Source organism: Plenodomus lingam (assembly GCF_022343315.1).
Source record: "Plenodomus lingam strain CAN1 chromosome Unknown contig_54, whole genome shotgun sequence".
NCBI classification, from domain to species: Eukaryota; Fungi; Ascomycota; class Dothideomycetes; order Pleosporales; family Leptosphaeriaceae; genus Plenodomus; species Plenodomus lingam.
Window position 1 is genome coordinate 1 of NW_027093962.1, and position 13,750 is coordinate 13,750.

The 13,750-nt window shown below is 36.4% G+C and overlaps 3 non-coding genes across 3 annotated transcripts; all 3 read left to right on the top strand.

Annotated features, from left to right (window-relative positions):
* The first annotated feature begins 2,245 nt into the window (after nucleotides 1–2,245).
* Nucleotides 2,246–4,042, top strand: IAQ61_009278. Its single transcript, XR_010715575.1, has one exon. It is a non-coding gene; the product is annotated as an 18S ribosomal RNA (ribosomal RNA).
* Nucleotides 4,043–4,207: 165 nt separating this feature from the next.
* IAQ61_009279 lies at nucleotides 4,208–11,053 on the top strand. The gene has a single exon (XR_010715576.1). It is a non-coding gene; the product is annotated as a 28S ribosomal RNA (ribosomal RNA).
* An 880-nt stretch (nucleotides 11,054–11,933) lies between these two features.
* On the top strand, nucleotides 11,934–13,730 carry IAQ61_009280. Its single transcript, XR_010715577.1, has one exon. It is a non-coding gene; the product is annotated as an 18S ribosomal RNA (ribosomal RNA).
* Nucleotides 13,731–13,750: the final 20 nt, after the last annotated feature.

Sequence of the window (13,750 nt, forward strand, 5' to 3'; positions counted from 1 at the left end):
CTATACTTAAAAATTCCTCTAGGCTATTCTATAACTATAGATTATTTAAACCTTTAGGGTATTCTATTAATATTTAAAAAAATCCTGTAGGCTATTCTATAACTTTAGGGCGTTCTATAACTTTAGGGCGTTCTATAACTTTTTATTTTTTAGGGTTAGTATTCTATAATATTAGAGTGTTCTATAACTTTTTCTTTTTTAGAGGTAGTGTTCTATAACTTTAGGGCGTTCTATAACTTTAGGGCGTTCTATAACTTTAGGGCGTTCTACAACTTTTTATTTTTTAGGGGTAGTGTTCTATAACTTTAGGGCGTTCTATAACTTTAGGGCGTTCTATAACTTTAGGGCGTTCTATAACTTTTTATTTTTAGGGTTAGTTTCTATAATATTAGGGTGTTCTATAACTTTTTTTTTTAGGGGTAGTGTTCTATAATATTAGAGTGTTCTATAACTTTTTATTTTTTAGGGTTAGTATTCTATAATATTAGAGTGTTCTATAACTTTTTCTTTTTTAGAGGTAGTGTTCTATAATATTAGAGTGTTCTATAACTTTTTCTTTTTTAGAGGTAGTGTTCTATAACTTTAGGGCGTTCTATAACTTTAGGGCGTTCTATAACTTTAGGGCGTTCTACAACTTTTTATTTTTTAGGTGTAGTGTTCTATAACTTTAGGGCGTTCTATAACTTTTTCTTTTTTAGAGGTAGTGTTCTATAACTTTAGAGCGTTCTATAACTTTTTCTTTTTTAGAGGTAGTGTTCTATAACTTTAGGGCGTTCTACAACTTTTTATTTTTAGGGGTAGCGTTCTATAACTTTAGGGCGTTCTATAACTTTAGGGCCTTCTATAAGCTTAGGGTGTTCTATAACTTTAGGGCGTTCTATAACTTTAGGGCGTTCTATAACTTTTTATTTTTTAGGGTTAGTGTTCTATAACTTTAGCGCGTTCTATACCTTTTATTTATTCTATTACTTTAGTCCTTTCTATAACTTTAGACTATTCTATACTAGTAGCTATTATATCCTTTTTATAATACTTATTATATCATACTATTATCTATTATTCTTTACTGTTAAGTATATCCTTATATTTTATAAAACCTTTTCTCTACTAGCTAGTCCTACTATACTTTCTTTTATAACCTACTAGTATTAAATAATACCTTTATATTCTTCTTTTATACTATCTCTATTTCTTGCCTTATCTATTAAGTAGATATAGATAGAGCTAATAGATCTATAGTTAATATAGATATAGTAGTTATAGTAGAGTATAGATATTAGAGTAGATATCCTTATCTATATATTTACCTACTACTAATAAAATTCCAAGTTACTCTTATCTAGCAAATACGGGTTTATGGTTTATATAGGGCTGCGCATGTCTACACGGTTTTACATACAAAAAAGTGTACCTCTAAGCTATTTTCTGCTGCACTAACCCTGCGACGCGAAAATCAAACCAAAACCCATTCCTATAATATATAAGGAGGGCAAATAGATTCTTAAATACCAAATGCCTAACTAACTAACTAAGGTTAAATCTGCTGCGCGCAGTTCTTAGATTAGGCGGTTAAACTAGCGTCGTTAGGCACTAAGGGGGCAATTTTTGCTCGTGTCCGCGTCTATACTCCCTACAACTCCCTATTGTTAGCGCTCTGCGCCTATTTTAGCGGTAGTTAGACTAAATTTAAAAGTTTTGGTTTTATAATAGCTAGCCTTATTTCCTAGATTTCTGCCTAGTTTAGATTCGCTCCAATTAGTAGGTAATCAGGGGCTTAGAGATTGCTCTTCTACTTAACTAGGCAGGCCTAGGCCTATATACTAAAGCAACCCTGCTATTGCGCCTAGTTTTGTAGTTAGCACCTAAAGTCCTACTGTTAAAGTTTTAGCAGTAGGCAAAATTTAGGGTCTATAGATGGCTAGCACTGCCAAACTATTTAACAGATCTTAGGGGACAGCCCTGCCTAGCATCCGCTCCTAGTAAGCGTAGCAAAGCGTAGGTTTTCTCCACTTAAGGCATGTATGTGGCGAGTTTAAACACGCAGAAACGCCTATTAGGCTTTGTTGCGGACTATTCCTTAAGAAACTTAGTAGGGGCAATTAAATTAGTTGCTAGTTGTAACTAGTGCCTTGTGTGCTATTATACTAGTAGCTAGAATTACTTCTGCGATTTCTTATCACGTACTTTCTGCCTCCTTTTAGGGGTAGTGCTTGTGCGCTTCGGCGTATTAGGCATTAGGATTGTTACCTAGTTAATTCTGCTAGTAGTTATATGCTTGTCTTAAAGATTAAGCTATGCATGTCTAAGTATAAGCAATTATACCGTAAAACTGCAAATAGCTTATTAAATTAGTTATCGTTTATTTGATAGTACCTTACTACTTAGATAACTGTGGTAATTCTAGAGCTAATACATGCTAAAAACCCTAACTTTAGAAGGGGTGTATTTATTAGATAAAAAACCAACGCCCTTTAGGGCTTCTTAGTAATTTATAATAACTTTACGGATCGCATAGCCTTGCGCTAGCGACGGTTTATTCAAATTTCTGCCCTATTAACTTTTAATAGTAAGGTATTAGCTTACTATGGTTTCAACGGGTAACAGGGAATTAGGGTTTAATTCTAGAGAGGGAGCCTAAGAAACGGCTACCACATCTAAGGAAGGCAGCAGGCGCGCAAATTACCTAATCCTAATACAGGGAGGTAGTGACAATAAATACTAATACAGGGCTCTTTTAGGTCTTGTAATTAGAATAAGTACAATTTAAACCTCTTAACAAGGAACAATTAGAGGGCAAGTCTAGTGCTAGCAGCCGTGGTAATTCTAGCTCTAATAGCGTATATTAAAGTTGTTGCAGTTAAAAAGCTCGTAGTTAAAACTTAGGTCTAGCTAGCAGGTCCGCCTCACCGCGTGTACTTGTCCGGCCGGGCCTTCCTTCTAGAGAACCTTATGCCCTTTACTAGGCGTGTTAGGGACTAGGACTTTTACTTTGAAAAAATTAGAGTGTTTAAAGTAGGCCTTTGCTTAAATACGTTAGCATAGAATAATAGAATAGGACGTGCGGTCCTATTTTGTTAGTTTCTAGGACTGCTGTAATAATTAATAGGGACAGTCAGGGGCATTAGTATTTAATTGTTAGAGGTAAAATTCTTGGATTTATTAAAGACTAACTACTGCGAAAGCATTTGCTAAGGATGTTTTTATTAATTAGTAAACAAAAGTTAGGGGATTAAAGACAATTAGATACTGTCGTAGTCTTAACCGTAAACTATGCTAACTAGGGATCAGGCGATGTTCTTTTTCTAACTCGCTTAGCACCTTACGAGAAATCAAAGTTTTTGGGTTCTAGGGGGAGTATGGTCGCAAGGCTAAAACTTAAAGAAATTAACAGAAGGGCACTACTAGGCGTAGAGCCTGCGGCTTAATTTAACTTAACACGGGGAAACTTACTAGGTCTAGATAAAATAAGGATTAACAGATTAAGAGCTCTTTCTTGATTTTTTAGGTGGTGGTGCATAGCCGTTCTTAGTTAGTAGAGTGATTTGTCTGCTTAATTGCGATAACAAACAAGACCTTAACCTGCTAAATAGCTAGGCTAGCTTTGGCTAGTCGCCGGCTTCTTAGAGGGACTATTAGCTTAAGCTAATAGAAGTTTAAGGCAATAACAGGTCTATAATGCCCTTAGATATTCTAGGCCGCACGCGCGCTACACTAACAGAGCTAACAAGTTCTTTACCTTAACTAAAAGGTCTAGGTAATCTTGTTAAACTCTGTCGTGCTAGGGATAGAGCATTGCAATTATTGCTCTTTAATAAGGAATGCCTAGTAAGCGCGTGTTATTAGCATGCGTTAATTACGTCCCTGCCCTTTGTACACACCGCCCGTCGCTACTACTAATTAAATGGCTTAGTAAGGCCTTTGGACTAGCTTAGGGAGGTTAGCAACAACTACCCTAAGCTAGAAAGTTTGTTAAACTTGGTTATTTAGAGGAAGTAAAAGTCGTAACAAGGTTTCTGTAGGTGAACCTGCGGAAGGATTATTACCTATTTTTAAAGCACTGCCGCCTTAATTAGTAGCGGCAGTCTACTTTAATTCTGCCTATGTTTTTTGCGTACTATTTGTTTCCTTAGTAGGCTTGCCTACTAATTAGATCCCCTAAAACCACTTATAATTATAGTTAGCGTTAGTAACACTATAATAAATTACAACTTTTAACAACAGATCTCTTAGTTCTAGTATTAATAAAGAACGCAGCGAAATGCGATAAGTAGTGTGAATTACAGAATTTAGTAAATCATCAAATCTTTAAACGCACATTGCGCCCCTTAGTATTCTATAGGGCATGCCTGTTTAAGCGTTATTTGTACCCTTAAGCTCTGCTTAGTGTTAGGTGTTTGTTCTACTTAGGACTCGCCTTGAAACAATTAGCAGCTAGCATATTAGCCTAGAGCGCAGCACATTTTGCGCCTCTTGTTATAGTTGTTAGCATCCATTAAGACACTTTTTAAGCTCTTAACCTTAGATTAGGTAGGGATACCCGCTAAACTTAAGCATATTAATAAGCAGAGGAAAAGAAACTAATAGGGATTGCCCTAGTAACGGCGAGTGAAGCGGCAACAGCTTAAATTTAAAATCTAGCTCTTTTAGGGTCTAAGTTGTAATTTGCAGAGGGCGCTTTAGCGTTAGCAGTAGTCTAAGTTCCTTAGAACAGGACGTTACAGAGGGTAAGAATCCCATACGTAGTTGCTAGCCTTCGCCGTGTAAAGCCCCTTTAACAAGTTAAGTTGTTTAGGAATGCAGCTCTAAATAGGAGGTAAATTTCTTCTAAAGCTAAATACTAGCTAGAGACTAATAGCGCACAAGTAGAGTAATTAAAAGATAAAAAGCACTTTAGAAAGAGAGTTAAATAGCACGTAAAATTGTTAAAAGGGAAGCGCTTGCAGCTAGACTTGCCTGTAGTTGCTTATCTAGGCTTTTGTCTAGTGCACTCTTCTATAGGCAGGCTAGTATTAGTTTAGGCGGTTAGATAAAGGTCTCTGTTACGTACCTCCCTTTAGGGAGGCCTTATAGGGGAGACGACATGCAACTAGCCTAGACTAAGGTCCGCGCATCTGCTAGGATGCTAGCGTAATAGCTATAAGCGGCCCGTCTTAAAACATAGACTAAGGAGTCTAACATCTATGCGAGTGTTTAGGTGTTAAGCCTAGACGCGTAATAAAAGTGAATAGAGGTAGGAACCCTTTTAGGGTGCACTATTAACTAATCCTAATATCTTTAGAAGGATTTAAGTAAGAGCATAGCTGTTAGGACCTAAAAGATAGTAAACTATGCTTAAATAGGGTAAAGCTAGAGGAAACTCTAGTAGAGGCTCGCAGCGGTTCTAACGTGCAAATTAATCGTTAAATTTAGGTATAGGGGCGAAAGACTAATTAAACTATCTAGTAGCTAGTTCCTGCCAAAGTTTCCCTTAGGATAGTAGTAACGTATTTAGTTTTATAAGGTAAAGCGAATAATTAGAGGCCTAGGGGTTAAAATAACCTTTACCTATTCTTAAACTTTAAATATGTAAGAAGTCCTTGTTACTTAATTAAACGTGGACACTTAAATGTACTGTTACTAGTAGGCTATTTTTAGTAAGCAGAACTAGCGATACAGGATAAACCAAACGCGGGGTTAAGGTGCTAGAATGCACGCTTATTAGACACTACAAAAGGTGTTAGTTTATCTAGACAGCAGGATAGTAGCTATAGAAGTTAGAATCCGCTAAGGAGTGTGTAACAACTCACCTGCTAAATAAACTAGCCCTAAAAATAGATGGCGCTTAAGCGTGTTACCTATACCCCGCCGCTAGGGCAAGATTTAAGCCCTAGCGAGTAGGCAGGCGTAGAGGCTCGTGACGAAGCCTTAGGGGTAACCCTAGGTAGAACGGCCTCTAGTGCAGATCTTGGTAGTAGTAGCAAATACTTAAATAAGAACTTTAAGGACTAAAGTAGGGAAAGGTTCTGTGTAAACAGCAGTTAGACACAGGTTAGTTAATCCTAAGAGATAGGGTAATTCTATTTTAATATTAGTGCTTGCGCTGCGCCCTTAAAAGGGAAGCTAGTTAATATTCTAGCACCTAGATGTAGATTCTCTGCGGCAACGCAACTAAGAGCAGAGACCTTAGCAGGAGCCCTAAGAAGAGTTCTCTTTTCTTCTTAACGGTCTATTACCCTAAAATTGGTTTGTCTAGAGCTAGGGTTTAATAGCTAGAAGAGCGCTGCACTTTTGCGGCGTTTAGTGCGCTCCTAACAAGCCTTAAAAATCTACTTAAAGAAATAGTTTTTACGCTAGGTCGTACTTATAACCGCAGCAGGTCTCTAAGGTAAAAAGCCTCTAGTTAATAGAACAATGTAGATAAGGGAAGTTAGCAAAATAGATCTGTAACTTTAGGAAAAGGATTAGCTCTAAGGGTTAGGTACGTTAGGCCTTAGGGAGAAGCCTCTAGCGCAGAAGGGCACTAACCGCAAGGTAGGCGCCTCTTAGCGCTAGGGTGCAGACACCCTTAGCAGGTTTTAGCTGTCTAGCGTACGTTTAACAACTAACTTAGAACTAGTATAGATAAGGGGAATCTAACTATCTAATTAAAACATAGCATTGTAATAGCTAGAAAGTAGTGTTAACGTAATGTAATTTCTACCTAGTGCTCTAAATATCAAAGCAAAGAGATTTAACTAAGCGCGGGTAAACGGCGGGAGTAACTATAACTCTCTTAAGGTAGCTAAATACCTTATTATCTAATTAGTGACGCGCATAAATAGATTAACGAGATTCCTACTATCCCTATCTACTATCTAGCGAAACCACAGCTAAGGGAACGGGCTTAGCCAAATTAGCGGGGAAAGAAGACCCTGTTAAGCTTAACTCTAGTTTAACATTATAAAAAGATATAGGGGGTGTAGAATAGGTAGGAGCTTTAGCGCTAGTAAAATACTACTACCCTTATCGTTTTTTTACTTATTTAATAAAGCAGAGCTAGGCCTTACTGCCTAACTTCTAGCGTTTAAGGTCCTTCGTGGGCTAATCTAGGTTAAAGACATTGTTAGGTAGGGAGTTTAGCTAGGGCGGCACATCTATTAAACTATAACGCAGGTGTCCTAAGGGGGACTTATAGAGAACAGAAATCTCTAGTAGAGCAAAAGGGCAAAAGTCCCCTTGATTTTAATTTTTAGTGTGAATACAAACCATGAAAGTGTGGCCTATTAATCCTTTAGTCCCTTAAAATTTAAGGCTAGAGGTGCTAGAAAAGTTACCACAGGGATAACTAGCTTGTGGCAGCTAAGCGTTTATAGCGACGTTGCTTTTTAATCCTTTAATATTGGCTCTTCCTATTATACTAAAGCAGAATTTAGTAAGCGTTAGATTATTCACCTACTAATAGGGAACGTAAGCTAGGTTTAGACCGTTGTAAGATAGGTTAGTTTTACCCTACTAATAACCTTGCCCTAATAGTAATACCGCTTAGTACGAGAGGAACCGCAGTTTTAGATAATTAGTTTTTGCGGCTGTCTAACTAGGCATTGCCGCGAAGCTACTATCTACTAGATTATAGCTAAACGCCTCTAAGTTAGAATCTATGCTAGAATAGGGTAATTTCCGCCTGCACTAGTTAGATACAAATAGGCCTTTGGCCTAGAACCTTACTAGATTAGCGTTAGCAGCCCTATTAAAGTTAGGGTTGTTAGCTAGTGTATTGCAATTGTATAGTGCGCAGGATTAAATCCTTTGTAGATAACTTAGTTGTCTAGCTAGGTCGTGTAAGTAGTTAAGTAGCCTTGTTATTACGAGCTACTAAGCGTAAGCCCGTTGCTAGCTTAGTTAAAATTAGGATATTATGCCCTCCTTATTTGCAAAACTGCTGCCTAAATAGCTACTATTAATAGAAGGAAGAGGGCCATAGCAAACAAGTTATATAGTAATTGCAAGATAGAGAGGGCTAGAGCTAGGAGCAATCCTCGCAAAATATACAAAAGAACAGGTTATGTGTGTACGTACCTTAGGCAGTTAATATATAGCATAGGAAGATTAAGAAAGGATTTAAGATAATCTATACAGATTTTTAGGCGGTGATCTATAACTTAAGAGCGTTCTATAACTTTTTATTTTTTAGGGGTACTGTTCTATAACTTTATAGCCTTCTATACTTGAAAATTCCTCTAGGCTATTCTATAACTATAGATTATTTAAACCTTTAGGGTATTCTATTAATATTTAAAAAAATCCTGTAGGCTATTCTATAAGCTTAGGGCGTTCTATAACTTTAGGGCGTTCTATAACTTTTTATTTTTTAGGTGTAGTGTTCTATAACTTTAGGGCGTTGTATAACTTTTTCTTTTTTAGAGGTAGTGTTCTATAACTTTAGGGCGTTCTATAACTTTAGGGCGTTCTACAACTTTTTATTTTTTAGGTGTAGTGTTCTATAACTTTAGGGCGTTCTATAACTTTTTCTTTTTTAGAGGTAGTGTTCTATAACTTTAGGGAGTTCTATAACTTTAGGGCGTTCTACAACTTTTTATTTTTTAGGGGTAGTGTTCTATAACTTTAGGGCGTTCTATAACTTTAGGGCGTTCTATAACTTTAGGGCGTTCTACAACTTTTTATTTTTTAGGGGTAGTGTTCTATAACTTTAGGGCGTTCTATAACTTTAGGGCGTTCTATAACTTTAGGGCGTTCTACAACTTTTTATTTTTTAGGGGTAGTGTTCTATAACTTTAGGGCGTTCTATAACTTTAGGGCGTTCTATAACTTTAGGGTGTTCTATAACTTTAGGGCGTTCTATAACTTTAGGGCGTTCTATAACTTTAGGGCGTTCTACAACTTTTTATTTTTTAGGGGTAGTGTTCTATAACTTTAGGGCGTTCTATAACTTTAGGGCGTTCTATAACTTTAGGGCGTTCTACAACTTTTTATTTTTAGGGGTAGTGTTCTATAACTTTAGGGCGTTCTATAACTTTAGGGCGTTCTATAACTTTAGGGCGTTCTACAACTTTTTATTTTTTAGGGGTAGTGTTCTATAACTTTAGGGCGTTCTATAACTTTAGGGCGTTCTATAACTTTAGGGCGTTCTACAACTTTTTATTTTTTAGGGGTAGTGTTCTATAACTTTAGGGCGTTCTATAACTTTAGGGCGTTCTATAACTTTAGGGCGTTCTACAACTTTTTATTTTTTAGGGGTAGTGTTCTATAACTTTAGGGCGTTCTACAACTTTTTATTTTTAGGGGTAGTGTTCTATAACTTTAGGGCGTTCTATAACTTTAGGGCGTTCTATAACTTTAGGGCGTTCTACAACTTTTTATTTTTTAGGGGTAGTGTTCTATAACTTTAGGGCGTTCTATAACTTTAGGGCGTTCTATAACTTTAGGGCGTTCTACAACTTTTTATTTTTTAGGGGTAGTGTTCTATAACTTTAGGGCGTTCTATAACTTTAGGGCGTTCTATAACTTTAGGGCGTTCTACAACTTTTTATTTTTTAGGGGTAGTGTTCTATAACTTTAGGGCGTTCTATAACTTTAGGGCGTTCTATAACTTTAGGGCGTTCTACAACTTTTTATTTTTTAGGGTAGTGTTCTATAACTTTAGGGCGTTCTATAACTTTAGGGCGTTCTATAACTTTAGGGCGTTCTATAACTTTAGGGCGTTCTACAACTTTTTATTTTTTAGGGGTAGTGTTCTATAACTTTAGGGCGTTCTATAACTTTAGGGCGTTCTATAACTTTAGGGCGTTCTACAACTTTTTATTTTTTAGGGTAGTGTTCTATAACTTTAGGGCGTTCTATAACTTTAGGGCGTTCTATAACTTTAGGGCGTTCTACAACTTTTTATTTTTTAGGGGTAGTGTTCTATAACTTTAGGGCGTTCTATAACTTTAGGGCGTTCTATAACTTTAGGGCGTTCTACAACTTTTTATTTTTTAGGGGTAGTGTTCTATAACTTTAGGGCGTTCTATAACTTTAGGGCGTTCTATAACTTTAGGGCGTTCTATAACTTTAGGGCGTTCTATAACTTTTTATTTTTAGGGTTAGTATTCTATAATATTAGAGTGTTCTATAACTTTTTCTTTTTTAGAGGTAGTGTTCTATAATATTAGAGTGTTCTATAACTTTTTATTTTTTAGGGTTAGTATTCTATAATATTAGAGTGTTCTATAACTTTTTCTTTTTTAGAGGTAGTGTTCTATAATATTAGAGTGTTCTATAACTTTTTCTTTTTTAGAGGTAGTGTTCTATAACTTTAGGGCGTTCTATAACTTTAGGGCGTTCTATAACTTTAGGGCGTTCTACAACTTTTTATTTTTTAGGTGTAGTGTTCTATAACTTTAGGGCGTTCTATAACTTTTTCTTTTTTAGAGGTAGTGTTCTATAACTTTAGAGCGTTCTATAACTTTTTCTTTTTTAGAGGTAGTGTTCTATAACTTTAGGGCGTTCTACAACTTTTTATTTTTAGGGGTAGCGTTCTATAACTTTAGGGCGTTCTATAACTTTAGGGCCTTCTATAAGCTTAGGGTGTTCTATAACTTTAGGGCGTTCTATAACTTTAGGGCGTTCTATAACTTTTTATTTTTTAGGGTTAGTGTTCTATAACTTTAGCGCGTTCTATACCTTTTATTTATTCTATTACTTTAGTCCTTTCTATAACTTTAGACTATTCTATACTAGTAGCTATTATATCCTTTTTATAATACTTATTATATCATACTATTATCTATTATTCTTTACTATTAAGTATATCCTTATATTTTATAAAACCTTTTCTCTACTAGCTAGTCCTACTATACTTTCTTTTATAACCTACTAGTATTAAATAATACCTTTATATTCTTCTTTTATACTATCTCTATTTCTTGCCTTATCTATTAAGTAGATATAGATAGAGCTAATAGATCTATAGTTAATATAGATACAGTAGTTATAGTAGAGTACAGATATTAGAGTAGATATCCTTATCTATATATTTACCTACTACTAATAAAATTCCAAGTTACTCTTATCTAGCGAATACAGGTTTATGGTTTGTATAGGGCTACGCATGTCTACACGGTTTTACATATAAAAAAGTGTACCTCTAAGCTGTTTTCCACTGCACTAACCCCGCAACGCGAAAATTAAACCAAAACCCGTTCCTATAATATATAAGGAGGGCAAATGGATTCTTAAATACCAAATGCCTAACTAACTAACTAAGGTTAAATCTGCTGCGCGCAGTTCTTGGATCAGGCAGTTAAACTGGCGTTGTTAGGCACTAAGGGGGCAATTTTTGCTCGTGTCCGCGTCTATACTCCCCACAACTCCCTGTTGTTAGCGCTCTGCGCCTGTTTTAGTGGCAGTTAGACTAAATTTGAAAGTTTTGGTTTCATAATGGCTAGCCTTGTTTCCTAGATTTCTGCCTGGTTTGGATTTGCTCTAATTGGTGGGTAATCAGGGGCTTAGAGATTGCTCTTCTACTTAACTAGGCAGGCCTAGGCCTATATACTGAAGCAACCCTGCTGTTGCGCCTAGTTTTGTGGTTAGCACCTAAAGTCCTACTGTTAAAGTTTTAGCAGTAGGCAAAATTTAGGGTCTGTGGATGGCTGGCACTGCTAAACTATTTAACAGATCTTAGGGGACAGCCCTGCCTAGCATCCGCTCCTAGTAAGCGTGGCAAAGCGTAGGTTTTCTCCACTTAAGGCATGTATGTGGCGAGTTTAAACACGCAGAAACGCCTGTTAGGCTTTGTTGCGGACTATTCCTTAAGAAACTTAGTAGGGGCAATTAAATTAGTTGCTAGTTGTAACTAGTGCCTTGTGTGCTATTATGCTAGTAGCTAGAATTGCTTCTGCGATTTCTTATCACGTACTTTCTGCCTCCTTTTAGGGGTAGTGCTTGTGCGCTTCAGCGTATTAGGTATTAGGATTGTTACCTAGTTAATTCTGCTAGTAGTTATATACTTATCTTAAAGATTAAGCCATGCATGTCTAAGTATAAGCAATTATACCGTGAAACTGCGAATAGCTTATTAAATTAGTTATCGTTTATTTGATAGTACCTTACTACTTAGATAACTATAGTAATTCTAGAGCTAATACATGCTAAAAACCCTAACTTTAGAAGGGGTGTATTTATTAGATAAAAAACTAACGCCCTTTAGGGCTTCTTAGTGATTTATAATAACTTTACAGATTGCATAGCCTTGCGCCAGCGACGGTTTATTCAAATTTCTGCCCTATTAACTTTTAATAGTAAGGTATTGGCTTACCATAGTTTTAATAGGTAACGGGGAATTAGGGTTTAATTCTAGAGAGGGAGCCTAAGAAATGGCTACCACATCCAAGGAAGGCAGCAGGTGCGCAAATTACCTAATCCTAACACAGGGAGGTAGTGATAATAAATACTAATATAGGGCTCTTTTAGGTCTTGTAATTAGAATAAGTATAATTTAAACCTCTTAATAAGGAACAATTAGAGGGCAAGTCTAGTGCTAGTAGCTGCGGTAATTCTAGCTCTAATAGCGTATATTAAAGTTGTTGCAGTTAAAAAGCTTGTAGTTAAAACTTAGGTCTAGCTAGCAGGTCTGCCTTACCGCGTGTACTTGTCCGGCCAGGCCTTCCTTCTAGAGAACCTTATGCCCTTTACTAGGCGTATTAGGGACTAGGACTTTTACTTTAAAAAAATTAGAGTGTTTAAAGCAGGCCTTTACTTAAATACGTTAGCATAGAATAATAGAATAGAACGTACAGTCCTATTTTGTTAGTTTCTAGGACTGCTGTAATAATTAATAGGGATAGTTAGGGGTATTAGTATTTAATTATTAGAGGTGAAATTCTTAGATTTATTGAAGACTAACTACTGCGAAAGCATTTGCTAAGGATGTTTTTATTAATTAGTAAACGAAAGTTAGGGGATCAAAGATAATTAGATACTATTATAGTCTTAACTATAAACTATGCTAACTAGGGATTAGGCGATGTTCTTTTTCTAACTCGCTTAGCACCTTACGAGAAATCAAAGTTTTTAGGTTCTAGGGGGAGTATGGTCGCAAGGCTAAAACTTAAAGAAATTAACAGAAGGGCACTACTAGGCGTAGAGCCTGCGGCTTAATTTGACTTAATATAGGGAAACTTACTAGGTCTAGATAAAATAAGGATTAACAGATTAAGAGCTCTTTCTTAATTTTTTAGGTAGTGGTGCATAGCCGTTCTTAGTTAGTAGAGTAATTTGTCTGCTTAATTGCGATAACAAACGAGACCTTAACCTGCTAAATAGCTAGGCTAGCTTTAGCTAGTTGCTAGCTTCTTAGAGGGACTATTAGCTTAAGCTAATGGAAGTTTAAGGCAATAACAGGTCTATAATGCCCTTAGATGTTCTAGGCTGCACGCGCGCTACACTAATAGAGCTAACAAGTTCTTTACCTTAACTAAAAGGTCTAGGTAATCTTGTTAAACTCTGTCGTGCTAGGGATAGAGTATTGCAATTATTGCTCTTTAACAAGGAATACCTAGTAAGCGCGTGTTATTAGCATGCGTTAATTACGTCCCTGCCCTTTATACACACTGCCCGTCGCTACTACTAATTAAATAGCTTAGTGAGGCCTTTAGACTAGCTTAGGGAGGTTGGCAACAACTACCCTAAGCTGGAAAGTTCGTTAAACTTAGTTATTTAGAGGAAGTAAAAGTTGTAACAAGGTTTCTGTAGGTGAACCTGCGGAAGGATTATTACCTATTTTTAAAGCACTGCC